We start from the raw sequence: 15,183 nt of genomic DNA, 5'->3' as shown, positions 1-15,183 counted from the left end.
AAAAGGAAAAGAATTCTGTAAGAGGAAGAAGGTTTCAAAAGAAAAAGGAGTGTTTGAAGGCCTCTAAGGTGACTACTTATTGTTCAACAAACGCTCTCTTGGTGGGACATGAGACACGTCTAATGACACATACATGCCATAAAAAAGGTGTTTGTTCCCCAAAAAAAACAAAAGATATAAGTCGGAGAAAATATTTCTTTGACACATTCACTTTAACAACCCATGAAAAATTAAAAGTAAGGTTAAATTATCATATCAAAAAATTACGTAAACTTTTTTCAAATACTAAAAAAAATTAAGTTAGCTTATAAGTCATAAATCTGTCCCATATCCAATAGGATCCTCCTAATACTCTAACACACTCTTAAAATGAAATAATTTAAATCTTACGAAAAAATGTAATCATAAAAATATTTAGATTTAGTAAACTTAGCAGCATAAAAGTCTAGATTTTTATAATAACCTCCTTTTCATCCATAATACACTTAAAACCTTTGATTTATGCGAAGATATACCATTTTTCAAAAAAATATATATTACCTCCTTATTCAGTTTAACTTACTTTCAAAGAATATTATGCAAGATACTTTTGATTGATTACTTAACTAATTGTTGCATAACAATCTACTTTGGTTTAAAAAACAAACAATCCACAAAATATTTTGAAATTCAAATTTTGAGATAAATTAAGCAACATTCTTCGCATCTTATAAATAAAAAATATATATAATAACATTTACACACAAAATGAATAAATTGATTTGAGTGAACTATAATTAGATTTAGTAATTTTAAAATAAGTATCACATAGGCATGGGTTAATGATATTCCCTTTTTTTTTGGGGGGGGGAAGGGGGGACATTGGGGTGTACAGATACTTTTTGCTAGGGTTAAGATATGTAAATTACTCCAATGTCACCTCATCCAGCAACCCCTCCTTCGTCCGCGCGCCATCATTCTCCTCTTTTTGGGTGTCAAAATCATATATTCTTCTGATTCTTAATATAAGACCTATTTAACTAATTTAATTATATTTAAAAAGTTAAATAAATTAGTTATTATAAGAATATGACATGTTTTTCCTAAAATACTATAATCATCTTTCTTAATATCCTCCTTCTTTCTTCCACTTAATTATAGTTGAAGAAATATTTATAGGGATAATTTTAAAAAAATTAATAAATATAAAAAATAGGTGTTATATTTAAGATCAAAATCAACTCAATAATTAAATCTTATATTAAGAATTAGAAGGGTATGAGATATGTATAGTGCGATCTCTATTCTTTGCTAGGTGATGTTAAGAAGATTTTTGTAACAATAAGGGGTAAATCTTCAATGGTAGTGGGAGGAAAAAGGGATCTCTACTATCAGTCCCATTAGGTGAGGGTATAAATAGTAAGGTGGCACTATTCGTTTCACATTTGTTATACTTTTAATGTAATATACAATTTTCTTGTTTTCCTTATTCCAGTTTGTTTGGAAAGTAATTCCAAATTGTTTTACCTCTTTCTTTATATTTCTGGATTATAGGAATTTGTTCCAACATTTTTTTAGTGGTATTTTTGTCCGTGTTTTGTTTGTCTTGATAAATGATTGTTTTTAGAATTCAAATAGGTGGGTTGATATTTTTTTAGCATTGGTTGTTTCAACCAATACTTTTATATTTATGTTTGTTTTTTTCCTCTCCCTTTTATAACTTTTTTTCTTTAAATCTTTTTCTACCTTTTATTTTTAACTAACGTTGGTTTTAATATTTATATTTTAAAAATATAAAGTGATTTATTGTCTCTAATACAAAAGAATTGTTTTTTTCCTATATTTCAAGGAATTGTTTCCTTTTACTTCCCTTATTGTTTTTTTTATTATTCGGATTTCGAACTTTCTTTATATTTTTAAAAACTAAATTGATGTATTTTTAACAGTGAAAAATGGGTTAGTTTTATTTTAATTAATTTTTTGATTTTTCACTTCCTTCAAATCTTTTTCATGAACTTCATTTTAAACTTTGCTTAATTTTTTAAAAATTAAATTGACTTAGTTGATGGCCAAAAAAAATTATGTTTTCTTATTATTTAAATTAATTTTTTATTTTTACTTTCTTTAAGTCTCCTTTTTTTTTATCAATTTATTTCAAACTTGTTTTATGATTTCAAAAAATTAAAGCTGACTTATTGTTTTAAATGGAGGAAAAATGCTTTTTTCCAAATATTTCTTTTCTTATTTTACTTCTTTGAATCTTTTTATTTCTTTCTTCATAACTAAATTAATTTCAAGTTTTATTTACGTTTTCGAATTTTGTGTGTGTGTGTATATTTGGAATGTATGGTGTGTGTGTGTGTGTGTATGGAACGTATGAAAGTATATTGGAATGTGTATAAGCATTGAAATGTATATTAGTATTGGAGTATATATAGACGTATCGGATTGTGTAACACTCATTTGGAATACATGGCATATATAAGAAATGTTTATTGGGATATATCTATACAAGTATTGGAATATGAATATACATGGGGATGTGTATGTATATATTTGGAATATACATGTGTATATAGAATGTGTATATACCTATATAGGTGGGACAGTTACTTCTCATCATGATTTACGCGATACATGATACTATGTAGGGGCATTCACGAGACCGGAGCAGGACAAGCCCATCCCGGTCCCATCCTGGTTCTGTCCTCGGTTCCACTGGGATGAGACAGGGACGTCCCGCTTCCCCATTTAAAAAAAAATACTATAATTTTTTATATGAATTTTTTTATGTTATAATGCTTGTTTTTTTATTAGGTTTCTAAAGATAAAAACATCATAAAAAATATTTTGTAAAAAGCTCAATTATATAGTATAAAAAAGATGTAAAAATAATACTGTAAAAAAATACAGGAAAAAAAACACTATATAATGTCTTTATGAATTATTTTATTGACGAATGAGATTTTGTTAAGATAATACTACAACTTAAGAGCTAAAAATCACTATAAAAATAATAATTATTATTAATAAGTAAATTAAATAATCTAATAATAATTATTAATAAATAATTTTTAAAAAAATACCCCTGAACGAAACGGACAGGACAACACCATCCCATGTCCCGTCCTATTCCGGTCACTGTTCCTATCCCGTCCCACACCTGGCCCGTCCTAAAATTTTGTTTGTCCTGTCCTGTCCTGTCCTGAACTCATCAGGATCGGGACGGGACAAATTGAACACCCCTATTATTATGGGATATTGAAATGTATAAAGATATGTTATATTGGAATGTATTTACATATCTATATCGGTGGGACAATTATTCCCCACCACATGATTAGTGCTGGATGTTGATTGAAAGATTGTTGTGATTGAATATTTGATGATAATTATCTAATTGCTTATTTTATGGATGAAGATTTAGAAAAAAAAATTGTATTTTTAACGTAGCATTTGAAAGTTTTGACATCTATCTATTTGAATGAAAATTATTTGTGAAAAACTCTTGTGCCCTTTTGCTTCCCTTTCGTGCACTTTGTTACTTATGCTTCTCACTAGTCAATGGTAGACTCCCTCCTCTCTTTACGTTTTTTTTTTTCCAGATGATGCAGTTAGCAAAAGTAATTGTGGTTAATTATGCTTCATAGACATAAGAAGTGTATGGTGCTAAATTGATGCCTTTTGCGGGATGCCGTGATGTCATGACTACTATGATGACGTCAAAGTCTTACTGTTGTGAAGATAATTGCTTGAGAATCTGCGTGAAATTGTTTAGGCTTACTAGGGTAAGTAAAATTATTTGGCTTAGCCTATGCGCCGCGACTTAGTTTTTGAGTTATGACATTCACTTACAATATTCACAACAATCTCTTATTGATTTGTTAGAGACAGAGATAGGGTTAGTGAATTAACAAGGGATTAGCAAGTAACGATGCTGTGCAATTTGAATTTGAGTAAAATAACTGTATCATATTATTAGCCATAAGATATCCGAACTACATGACACTTCATTTAATTATAAATTTAGAAGAAGGAAAAAATCTGTCGACCCCCAAAAAATTTTGAAGTTTCATTGCAACCCTAAGAACCAAATTTTATGGGTGAAAAGACAAAAATATTTTTGCTTCATTTTTTTAAAAAACATAATTGTAAATTACCGAATTTAAGTTGTAAATTTATTGGTGAACAACAACTCTAATTCGGCGATTTGCAATACTAATTGAAGGATTTACAGTTCAAATTCAGTTATTTACAAGAAATACAAAATAATTTGCAACCTTCAAATGCAATTGTTTTTGTGTGAATGAACAATTCACATTCAATAATTTACAAGCCAAATTTGACGACTTATTATAACTATAAAGAAATTTACAACCCCCAAATATAATTGCTTTCGTGTGAATGAACAACTCGAATTTGACAATTTGCAATCCAAATTTAGCAATTTGCAAGAAACACAAGGAAATTGATAATTTTAAAATGAAGTAAGGATATTTTTGTCTGTTCAGCCATAAAATTTTGGTTCTTAAAAGTGCAGTGAAATTTTGAAACTTTTTAGAGTTGAATAATATTAATTGTCTAGTCGTTAGTTCATTAAAATTCTCCCAAAAAAAAAAAACCAACCTCGAAATAAGAAATGTGAATTGGACTAATGTCAAATTTCGCGGTAATTCCAAGTTTTAACTGGTAATTCCACATACCACTTTTTGCAGCTAATAAGTAATGATGTTTTTAAGAATCTAAGAAAAAAATCATTGAAAATTATAACATTCACAAAGTTGAATTACTAATTGAGAATACATTAAGTGATCAATTTTAAAGGAAAAATAACTCTACTGAGAAATTTTATTGGCTGAAAGAACTTGAATTCATTTTTGTATACAAAAAAGTATTGGTACCTTGAAAAATTTTATACCTGTTTAAATTACAGATTTTTTTAACCAATAAAATTTCTATAGGGCTTTTCATCAATTTTTCCTTTTTAAAGCTGTCATTAACTAACCATTTAGTTGGGCATATTTGCCCTACATCGTTTCAAAGTGGTCTGTCTTTCCTTTCTCTCTCTCTCTCTCTCTCTCTCTCTTTCTTTTTGTGCCTTCGTTTCAATTCATATTATTCTTTAAAGTAATAAAGCCATATAATCAACTCATGCTAGCATAGTTTATTACAATGCAGCGGTTTACATATGATAGATTGCATTATAATGTGCAAAAAAACACCCTAATCAACATTACAAACAGACGGGTAAGCATTATTTAATTGAGTCATGACAAAACTCATGTTAACCAATTCATAATACTATAATTGGCTGATTTCCCAAAATTCTCGTCATCATCAAGAAACTGATCCCCCCCCCCAACCCAATGATAATCCCATCACTCTAAACTGGACTTGGATCTCATCGTATATTCTGCAACAAGCTGAGCAAATGAAGAAGACTTGTCCTCTATCAATCTTGTAGGTGAATCATACTCTTCAACTAGCCCTGCATCGGTATCCATAGGAATCATATGAAAAGACAAATCAAAGTATAAAAACTATTCAATTTCAAAGAGGAGTTTTTTTTTTTATAAAAAAAAGCATCTTAATTGACCTTGATTGAGAAGAAGAATCATATCACTGTCAAGAACAGAAGTTATTCTATGTGCAATTGTAATGATTGTACAATCCGAGAAATATTGCCGAAGAGTTTGCTGAATCAGATTATCTGTGGCAGTATCAACTGATGCGGTAGCTTCATCAAGCACTAACACCTTACTTCTCTTAAGTAGTACCCTCCCAAGGCACACCAATTGCCTCTGACCCATGCTCCAATTCTCACCATTTTCACTGACTGCACCCATTTTTCACAAGAAGCAATCAGTTAACATTTTTGAGATCAGAAAGTGTACTACTTTTGACCCTATATATAGAAGCTAGATAGGAGTTTTGTTTTGATCATAAATATAATATCTTAATCTATTTTGTTTCCTGAATTTATAATTTCTTTTTCAAAGTATTCCTATTGATTGCTTATAATAAAGGGGTTTTCATGAAGGGATTCATATAATGCAAATGACTAGAAAGGAAATTATAGGGAAATCGACATATATTTCTTACAAAATAACTAATTTAACTAAGGGCTAAATATAATTTTTGGTTCCTTAAGTTCGCCTTTATTTTGGTTTTAGTTCCTCAAGTTTCAAACCATAGGTTTTGATTCTTCAAGTTTCTTTTCATTTAAAATATTTGTCCTTATAACTCAATAAAAACCTAGACCATTTTGAAACTTGAGGGACTAAAATCAAAATGAAGGCAAATTTGAAAGACCAAAGATTATACTAACTCTAACTAATTTTGTTACTATTTTCAAATTAGTTACCTTGTTTTTATATTAAGGATAATGTCTTTTTGTGATTAAGAAAAATAAGACAAACCTGCAGAGTCCAACTTTCCTTCTTTCTTGCGAACTTCATCTCCTAGTTGGCACTTATCCAGAGCCTAAAAGAATGTCAATCAATAAAGGCAAAGCCATGTTGAGAAACAGAAACAAGTTTAATTTTGGAAACAAAACATGGTGTTTGTGCACATGATTATGTCTACCAAATATAACAAACTTGCCTCCCAAATTTGTTCATCTGTATGCTCCTCCAAAGGGTCTAGATTACTTCTCACTGTCCCTTCAAACATTGTTGGCTCCTGAGGAATAATACCAAGTTTGGACCTCAAATCATGAAGTCCAATTGATGAGATGTTGATTCCATCAATCACAATTTGCCCAACAGTTGCCTCAATGATCCTAAAAAGTGTCTGTATGAGAGTTGTTTTACCACTGCTTATTATCCCTACTATGCCAGTTTTCATTCCTCCAAGGAATTTGCATGTTATGCCAAGTAACACAAGCGGTAAATGTGGCGCATAACGAGCCTTCATTATATGCATGAAGATCTTTAACATCAGTACAAACAAATCATGTTGAATCCATGAACAAAAGCAATCTTTTATATGGCATAACATTTGCTTCTTAAAATAAATTCCAACCTTTAATAAAGACATGCTGAGGAGAAAAATTGTTTTCAATGAAAATTGGAAGGAAAAGAAATCCCAACATATGACTGAGATTTGCACAGGGACTCAAATTTTATGACTAATACAGTACCTGTAAATCATGAATATCAACTTCTCCATATGAAGGCCAAGAAGAATGAGGTCTATTTTCCTCTACTATAAGAGGAGGCTCACTCGAAATGCATGTATACTGCAGTACTCTCTCCACTGATATAATTTTGTTTTCCATTTTGCTAAGATCCACCATCACCCAAACTTGTAACAAGTTCAGGTTAAGTCCATATGTAACAGCTAATCCAGCAATGGCTTAAGAAGCATGAACCAAAATAAGTAAACAATTATGGTATAATACCTCTCTTACATATGCATAGAAGCTGTTAGTTTGTTAATATGATAAAATTGAATTGCTTACCTACACTACAAAAAAACAGCTGATTAGCGACGGAATTTGCGACGGAAACAAATTCCGTTGCTAATTACCGACGGAATTTGCGACGGAAACAAATTCCATCGCTAATTTCTAACGAAATTGCGACGGAAATTCCGTTGCTAATTTTTTCGACGGATTAGCGATAGAATTTTTCCGTCGCTAATATTAGCGATGGAATTTCTGTTCGTCGCTAAATTCTGTCGCTAATCCGTTGGAAAATCCGTCAGTAAATATTTAGCGACGGAATTTTTTCCGTCGGAAATTTCCGTCGCTAATTCCGTCGCTAAATTGTTTGTCATAGAAGTTTTTGTCACTAATTCCGTCGCTAATTCTATTCCGTCGCAATTTCATCGCTAATCCGTCACTAATTTTAAATTTCGTTATTTTAAATTATAATCTTACAAAAATTATATTATAACAATTAAGAATATAATGATTTAAAAACATTTTTAATTATAAAATAAATTGATATACTTATGGAGTTGGTGTTAATGAAGATATCGTCATCATTATGTATATACTGAAAATAGAAAGATAATTTCTTAGAAAACTTATTTATATTTTGTTAAAATAAATTCCTCTTGATTATTAATAATAATTAAAAAATACAATAAGATTATTAATAACTTTTTTATACAAAATGATATAAGAAAGAAATAATTTTATCATATGTAAAATATATTGAAATATATAATATGTGATAGAAATTCAAAACGATTTAATAAATTTATATGAATGCAAATTAATATTGAAGTGAATTTTGAATTTCAATCATTAAACAATAAAATTTAATCACGATATAATTAATACCCATGATAGATTGATTTTGGTCTTAATACAAACAAATGGTATATATAAAAAATTTTAAGAAAATAAATTACATAGGATATATATACAAGCAGGAGAATACTGTTTATCATAATCTATTCAAATTATTTAATTTTTATATAGAATAATTTATTATATTTTATTATAGTAGTTATTTTTTGAATAACAAGATTTTTTGACTAATTATAAATGATTTTCTTCAAATATATAAAACACATATAGATAATATAATATAATGTAATATAATACATATATCATTAAATTGTATATCTTATCAATGTTAATTAAAAAATAAATTTAAAAAATATTTATAAAAAAATTATTTATGATTTAAAATTCAAGATTAGTGTGGTTAGAAATTAAAATTATATTAAAAATATTTTTTAAGAATAAAAAATTATTAAAAATTATTTTTCATTAAAATAGTTATGATTAAAATTATCATATAGTATATTTTTAGTTTTTAATAATATATATAATTGTTTGTGTAAAATAATATTATATATATATAATTTTACATAATAAATCAACAGGTTCATTGCAGCTCAACTAGTAAAGCCGCACACGCGCACAGAGGAGGTCTTGGGTTCGAGCCGTGGAGAAGTCACTTTGAAGAGGAAATTATGTGGTGGCGACACGTGGCAGGCAAAGTTGACATGTGATGTGGCAGCAGAGGTGAGGTGGCAGCACACGTGGCAGGCAGAGGTGAGGTGGCAAAGACACGTGGAGGTGGTCCCCAGTGATGACGTGGCAATTGGTAGAGGTGCCACGTGGCATTTTATTTTATTTTTAAAAAAATAAGGTTAGCGATGGATTAGCGACGGAAATTTCGGTCAAGAATTAGCGACGGGAAATTTCCGTCGGTAATTAGCGACGGAATTTTCTGTCGCTAATCCATCACTAATTAGCGACGGAATTGAAATTCCATCGCTAATCAATTAGTGACAAAGGAATTAGCGACAGAACAAATTCCGTCGCTAATCCGTTTCCGTCGCTAATCCGTCGCTAGTCTGTCACTAATTCCATTGCTAAATTCCGTCGCTAAAAGCATGTTTTTTTGTAGTGCTGGATCTATAGCTCCCTTGGACATAAATGTCAAGAATATCAAGAAAAAGGCAAATGTGATTGAAGACAACATGTCCAAGCAGAAGCACAGCCATTCCATAGCACCAGCAATATTGAAATTTGGACGGGAATACTCATCTACCAATTTCATATTTGTCTCTTGGAATCTTGACTCCTGATCAAAGCTTCTGATAGTTGTTGTTCCTGAAATTGTTTCAGCGAAGTGTTGAATAATTGGAGCTTTTTGAAGTCCAACTATCCGTGATAGTTCTCAAGATGCTGGTAAATAGTATTGCTACATGATTATCATTTTGTAAGCATAAGGAGTCAATCTATGTTATGATAAAACAAAAACACAAAAATTTGAGTGAACAAATAAGTGCAGAATCTATGTAGAATAGTAAAGGAGGAATATGCACGAAATATGTGGAAGCTTATATTGTGTAATACTCTATGCTTTAAGCTAGATACCTGATACCAAATGCTCATAGATATTACAGGTATAAAGATGACGTAAACCTGCCATGCAACTTGAGACATCACTACTATAGCTCCTAAGAGTTGGATGAAGAGAATGCAAACCTCCCACATTTATAAGGAATGTTTGTATCTAATACATTTTGGTCTGTAGAAGCCTACAAGAGAACAAAGAGGAAACAGAAAGATTTAAGTGACATAGTGCATTATTCATGACATGGTTCTCAAATAAAACCAACAAGATGAAGGAGACTGGTGATTTAAGTAACATAACATTTCAAATTTTATAGATTATGAATATTATTACTATTAAGAGCTGATAGGAAGACGAAAATAGAAAATTATGAGATGTCCACACTTCTACATACTCTACTAATGATTCTTCCACTTGGAGTGACATCAAAAAATGACATAGGCGCTTGGAAAATGCACTTGTGCATTTTATAGAAGAGTAGGGTTGCAGTCCTGAAACCAGAAGTTGAGAGAAGTATTTCTCTAGCAAGGATGCAAAAAGAACTTCCTATGGCCATAGAAACATAGACAATTATAAGCACAAAGGTTCTGACAGGTGCTTTTACATCTGGTGAAATGGGAGTTGCCCAAGTCATCCAATAATTGCTTCCAATTTGAAGGAGTTAAAACAGAATTTGAGCCAACAATATGAATGGTACAAGAGCTCCTCCAAATGCTGTGGTAATATATTTCCAATAAACTGAAAACCCAACTCTACCTTTCTCCCTTTCTTCTTCTTGAATGAGCTGGCCTCTTAGTTCAACTACATCATCTATTTTGCCACCTTGCCTATCTTTGTTTGTCTTTTTTTCTTTTGTAACTTTTGCACCAAACATATTTACTTCTTCACTCGTTACACTTAATTCATCAGATATTTCCCCTCCATCAAATGAATCAAGTGCAAACAAAGCTTTTCTATGTGCACCAACAAGTTCCATAAAGTCAGTCCCTGAGCCAAGTAAATCGTTATACTTTCCACATTGAGTAATTTCTCCATCTTTCATCACCTAAACACAAGGTACAATATGAGAAGATTAGGTGATACAAGACAATTCAATTTCTCACTAAATTGATGAGAACTGAATCTAGAGAAATGCTTACCAAGATAAGATCAGCAGCAGGTAAGAACTCTACCTGATGAGTGATATAAATAATTGTTTTTGAACTTAAAAGGCCCAGTAAACATTCCTTCCATATGCAAAAATAATTGAAGAGCTAATTAATTTAAATATTTAAACAATTGTGATGCCAACTAAAAAATCATGTTAAAAAAAAAAGCACACAATACTAGATAATATGCAAGTTAGAATTGCCAAATCTATGATCCTATATGACAAAGCAAAATGACCATAATGAATAATTTACCTTAAAGAGGTGGGATCCTGTCTGAGCATCCACAGCACTAAAAGGATCATCAAATAGATATATATATCAGCATCCTGGTATAGAGCTCGTGCAATCTGTATTCTCTGTTTTTGCCCACCACTTAAATTAATTCCTCTCTCTCCAATAAATGTCTGATCACCAAATGGCAAAATTTCTAGGTCCTTCTTCAGGGAGCATGCTTCAAGGATCTTCTCATACCTCTCCCTATCCATCTCCTTACCAAATAATATATTCTCTTCAATCTTGCCACTTTGAATCCATGGAGACTGAGCAACGAAGGCCTTTGTTCCACACACCCTCAAGATTCCAGATATCTTCAAAACTTCTCCCAGAATACAAGATATTAAACTAGACTTCCTTGAACCAACAGTACCACAAACAGCAACTCTCATGCCTTGCAAGACTGAGAGATTTATACCTTTTAATGTTAGTTTAGTTGATGAAGAATCCCAAGAAAAATTACCATTAACTACTTCAACTGCAATGTTAGAACTAGCACTTGGAATCTTTTCTATAACATTAGACTGCAAGTCATCAAGACGAAGGAATGATGCAATCCTATCCAGAGATACCTTAGTTTGTGCTATCATTGAAATTGTCTCTGGAAGCCTATAAACAGGCTCTTGAAGCATTCAGAATGTTGCAATGGCAGATAAAATTTTCCCTGACTCAAGTGGAATCCCTGTAAGTATACAAGTGCAAAAAGTAACTGCTGATACAAATGCAGGGGCACCAAACAAGACAAAAGTGATCATGGTTGAAGCATAAACATATTTCCTTAACCAGCTTTGTTCTATGTTCCTCAGTTCAACAACTTTAGATAGAAACTTCATTTCCCATCCCTGTAGTTTCAAAATTCTCATATTCCTCAAAATCTCAGAAGTGGCCTTCATTCTTCTATCTTTTGACTCTATCAACTTGTCTTGATATGTTTCTTGCAATGATGCAAAGGGAACATTTGTGAACATTACAACAACAGTTGCAATAAAAGCTGCAATTGAAACTATTCCCAGATTTCTATACAAAATAAACATGGCCAATGCAACTTGCAGAATTACTACCCACAGATCATGCATATTCCAAGCAAAGTCTCCAACTCTTTCAGCATCGACTGTCATGAAATTGATTATTTCACCAGTTGTGTGGCCTTGCTTGGACTCACACGAAAGGGTCAACCCTTTACTATAGACTACTGTCACAAGTAGTGCTCGGATCTTTATTCCAACTTGCTTTAACCTAAAGAACCATTGCCTATGTGACATACACTCTAAGCTTTGCCACCAAAAAAACCGCCACCAAAACATATCCCTCATTCTTGAATGTTTGTTTGCCATTGAGGTATTGAACAAAAGTGTCAATGAGATATGGGCCAACATAAGAAGTTAGTGTGTATAAAAGTGCAACTATACCTGTTGCAAATATCCCTTCCCAAGATGAGAGTATCAATGACTTTACCAGCTTAAATGTGGTCACCCTCTTTAATGTACCACAATCATCCTCAAGTTTATTCCGAAAAGCTGGAAAAGCTCCAACTACCCTATCACAACTAGCTAGTTGTGGGACATCCTCAAGGTTTAAAGTTCTCCTTTTGCCAGCTTCAATCAGAGGACCCACCCAAGAGAAGGTAAGAATGCTGAAAATTCCAGCATTTGACTAAGGAGTAACATGTTCCTCCCCCTTGGTTTTATTTAACTCTAATGCATCACTGACATTAGAATTATCATTCAAAAGAGGCTGTTGAAGAATGCTATTTTCACCTTCATATTTCACAAAGAACCCCACGTAACACAAGAATAAACTCACAAAAAAGGAGATTCCATCAGAAAATAAGTACAGACTTGGCAGCAAAACGTGTTTTACCTGGATAACTATATCCAGCACGAAGCAATAACAGGAAATGAGGAAATAGAAAGCGCACCAAGCTCTGAAGAACAGAGGGAATCTCCTTTCATCAGAATTGAAGAGCCCTGCGCGCAATGAAACACACACGATTCCCCAAGCTACTGTTTTAAGCGCCGAATCCAAAAGGGTCACGAACTTTTCATCAGACCAATCACGTCCATACCAATATAAGCAATAGAGTAGTCCCATAGCAAGGTTAAATGCAAAGGCACCAAAAGTACAAAACAGAGTTCTCTTGTGCTGACTGCTCTTAAACTTCTCTTTGGTAGCCATCTCTCGCATCCAATGCAATTTTCCTCCACAACCATGAGAATAAAATCGCTAGTGATAAGACTAAGTGGAGAGAAGCAGACATCAAGTGCGAGAAAGTGGGATTTTGGAGAAGAGCCACCGAAGCAAACGACATTGAAATTTGAATAGGGAACTTTCTAAACTGGAGTTATTGTGAAAAGCATGTGCTCGAGGTTCTGTTGTTCTGGCTCTGTTAAAGGTTATAAGAGTTTGTGAAGGATTAAAATTTGAGCTGGAAAATGGAGAGAGTGAGGAAAAGAATCAAAGGTATGGTGGGTTGGAGGAAGGAAATCGTGGCGCCCAAGGAAGAAGACGACCAAAACAGCGTATATAATATTTTATATCTGCGAGTGGAGATGATGAAGATTGATACTCGAGATGCAATATGTTAAAAATGGTTGGGTTGGTGTAAGCTTCCCGTTAAATGAGAATGAATAAAATATCATATTTTAAACTAAAATTCTGACTGAAATGAAGTCCACTAAATTTAGTTATAGATTGATGATGTCATTGAACCCGCATGTCTTCTGGAGATCAAAGAAGTCGCAAGCAATATTGGAGCCGGTGAGTGAATAAAATAAGCATCCTTCAGGCCAGAAAAAAAAGAATAAAGTAAGCATCCAACTTTAATTATAAACCCATGCAGCGCACAGACAACATTACATCGAAACCTTCGATTTTGCAAAATTTATGGTAAATAATCTTTGGAACACAAGATCGATATTGTGAAATGCAAGCTTATTGTCTTTAACAATAAATTTTAATTAATAATTTTCAATTTTTAATTAAATTACACACATTTTTCCATACAGTATATGAAATCCTAAATATAAATTTTATTATTCAAGATTTATAAATATTGTGATTTTATGCTTTATATTGCTCTTTTAAAAAATGCTTTCGTTTCATTTTGAGACATATTATTTTTCTTACTATATTACTCTCTCCGCCCTTTTTATAAGTAACATTTGACAAAATCAGATGGATTAAAAAGTTAGTTAAAATTAATTAAAGACAACAATAAATATATAAAAATTGTGACTTTTTTCCTTTAAAAGTATTCTCATTTATGAGGGGGGAGTGAGAGCATAAGAGAGACAGAGGGTAAGGAAATTATTGAGATAAAAGAATGATGGAAGAAAGAAAATATGTGATGGAGAGAGATAATAGTTTAGAAAATGAAATAATAAATATATTTAGTTTTAAAATAAGTAATTAATGGGGAAAAAAATAGAAAAGCAATGAAGAAAATTTGAATCATCTTGCAAATTAACCTTTCTTATAAATAAGAACAAGGTAAAAGTAGTAGTTTTTTTTTTATAAAAAGCATCGAAGGAGTAGCACATAAAAATTAAATCGCACTATTGTATATTTGCATCATTTTGAAAATTTTGTATATTAATTCAATCACATACTTATGGTCCTGTTTATATAGTAGAGAGAGAATATGTTTTCTGGTCTTATTTATAATTCACATTACTAAATTTTTCATATGAATGTAAAACTTTATCCTTCATTGTGTAGATTGCTTTTTTTGTCCAAAAAAAATATATGATTAAATAAAGATAAAGTTGAAAAGTTATTAAATTTTAAAAAATAGTTATTATATTTTAATATTTTTCTTAATCTTGATGAAATATATTGAGAATACCTTCCAATTTTCTGAATAGGATTAGAAAAGTCGCTTCTTATTTTTAAAAAAAAAAAATGTGCACGCTATGTAGCTACATGCATATTTGATAAAGAATAGCCCCTTGCAATTA

At 31.4% G+C, this 15,183-nt stretch overlaps 1 pseudogene; it reads right to left on the bottom strand.

The window, feature by feature from the left end:
* Window positions 1-5,357: 5,357 nt before the first annotated feature.
* Window positions 5,358-13,535, bottom strand: LOC114749394 (ABC transporter C family member 3-like; annotated as a pseudogene).
* Window positions 13,536-15,183: the final 1,648 nt, after the last annotated feature.

This window comes from Neltuma alba, unplaced genomic scaffold (assembly GCF_004799145.2).
Source record: "Neltuma alba isolate B1F8T4 unplaced genomic scaffold, ASM479914v2 tig00006028_pilon, whole genome shotgun sequence".
NCBI lineage: Eukaryota > Viridiplantae > Streptophyta > Magnoliopsida > Fabales > Fabaceae > Neltuma > Neltuma alba.
The sequence above is the reverse complement of the archived record's forward strand: the minus strand, read 5'-3'. Positions and strand labels throughout refer to the sequence as shown.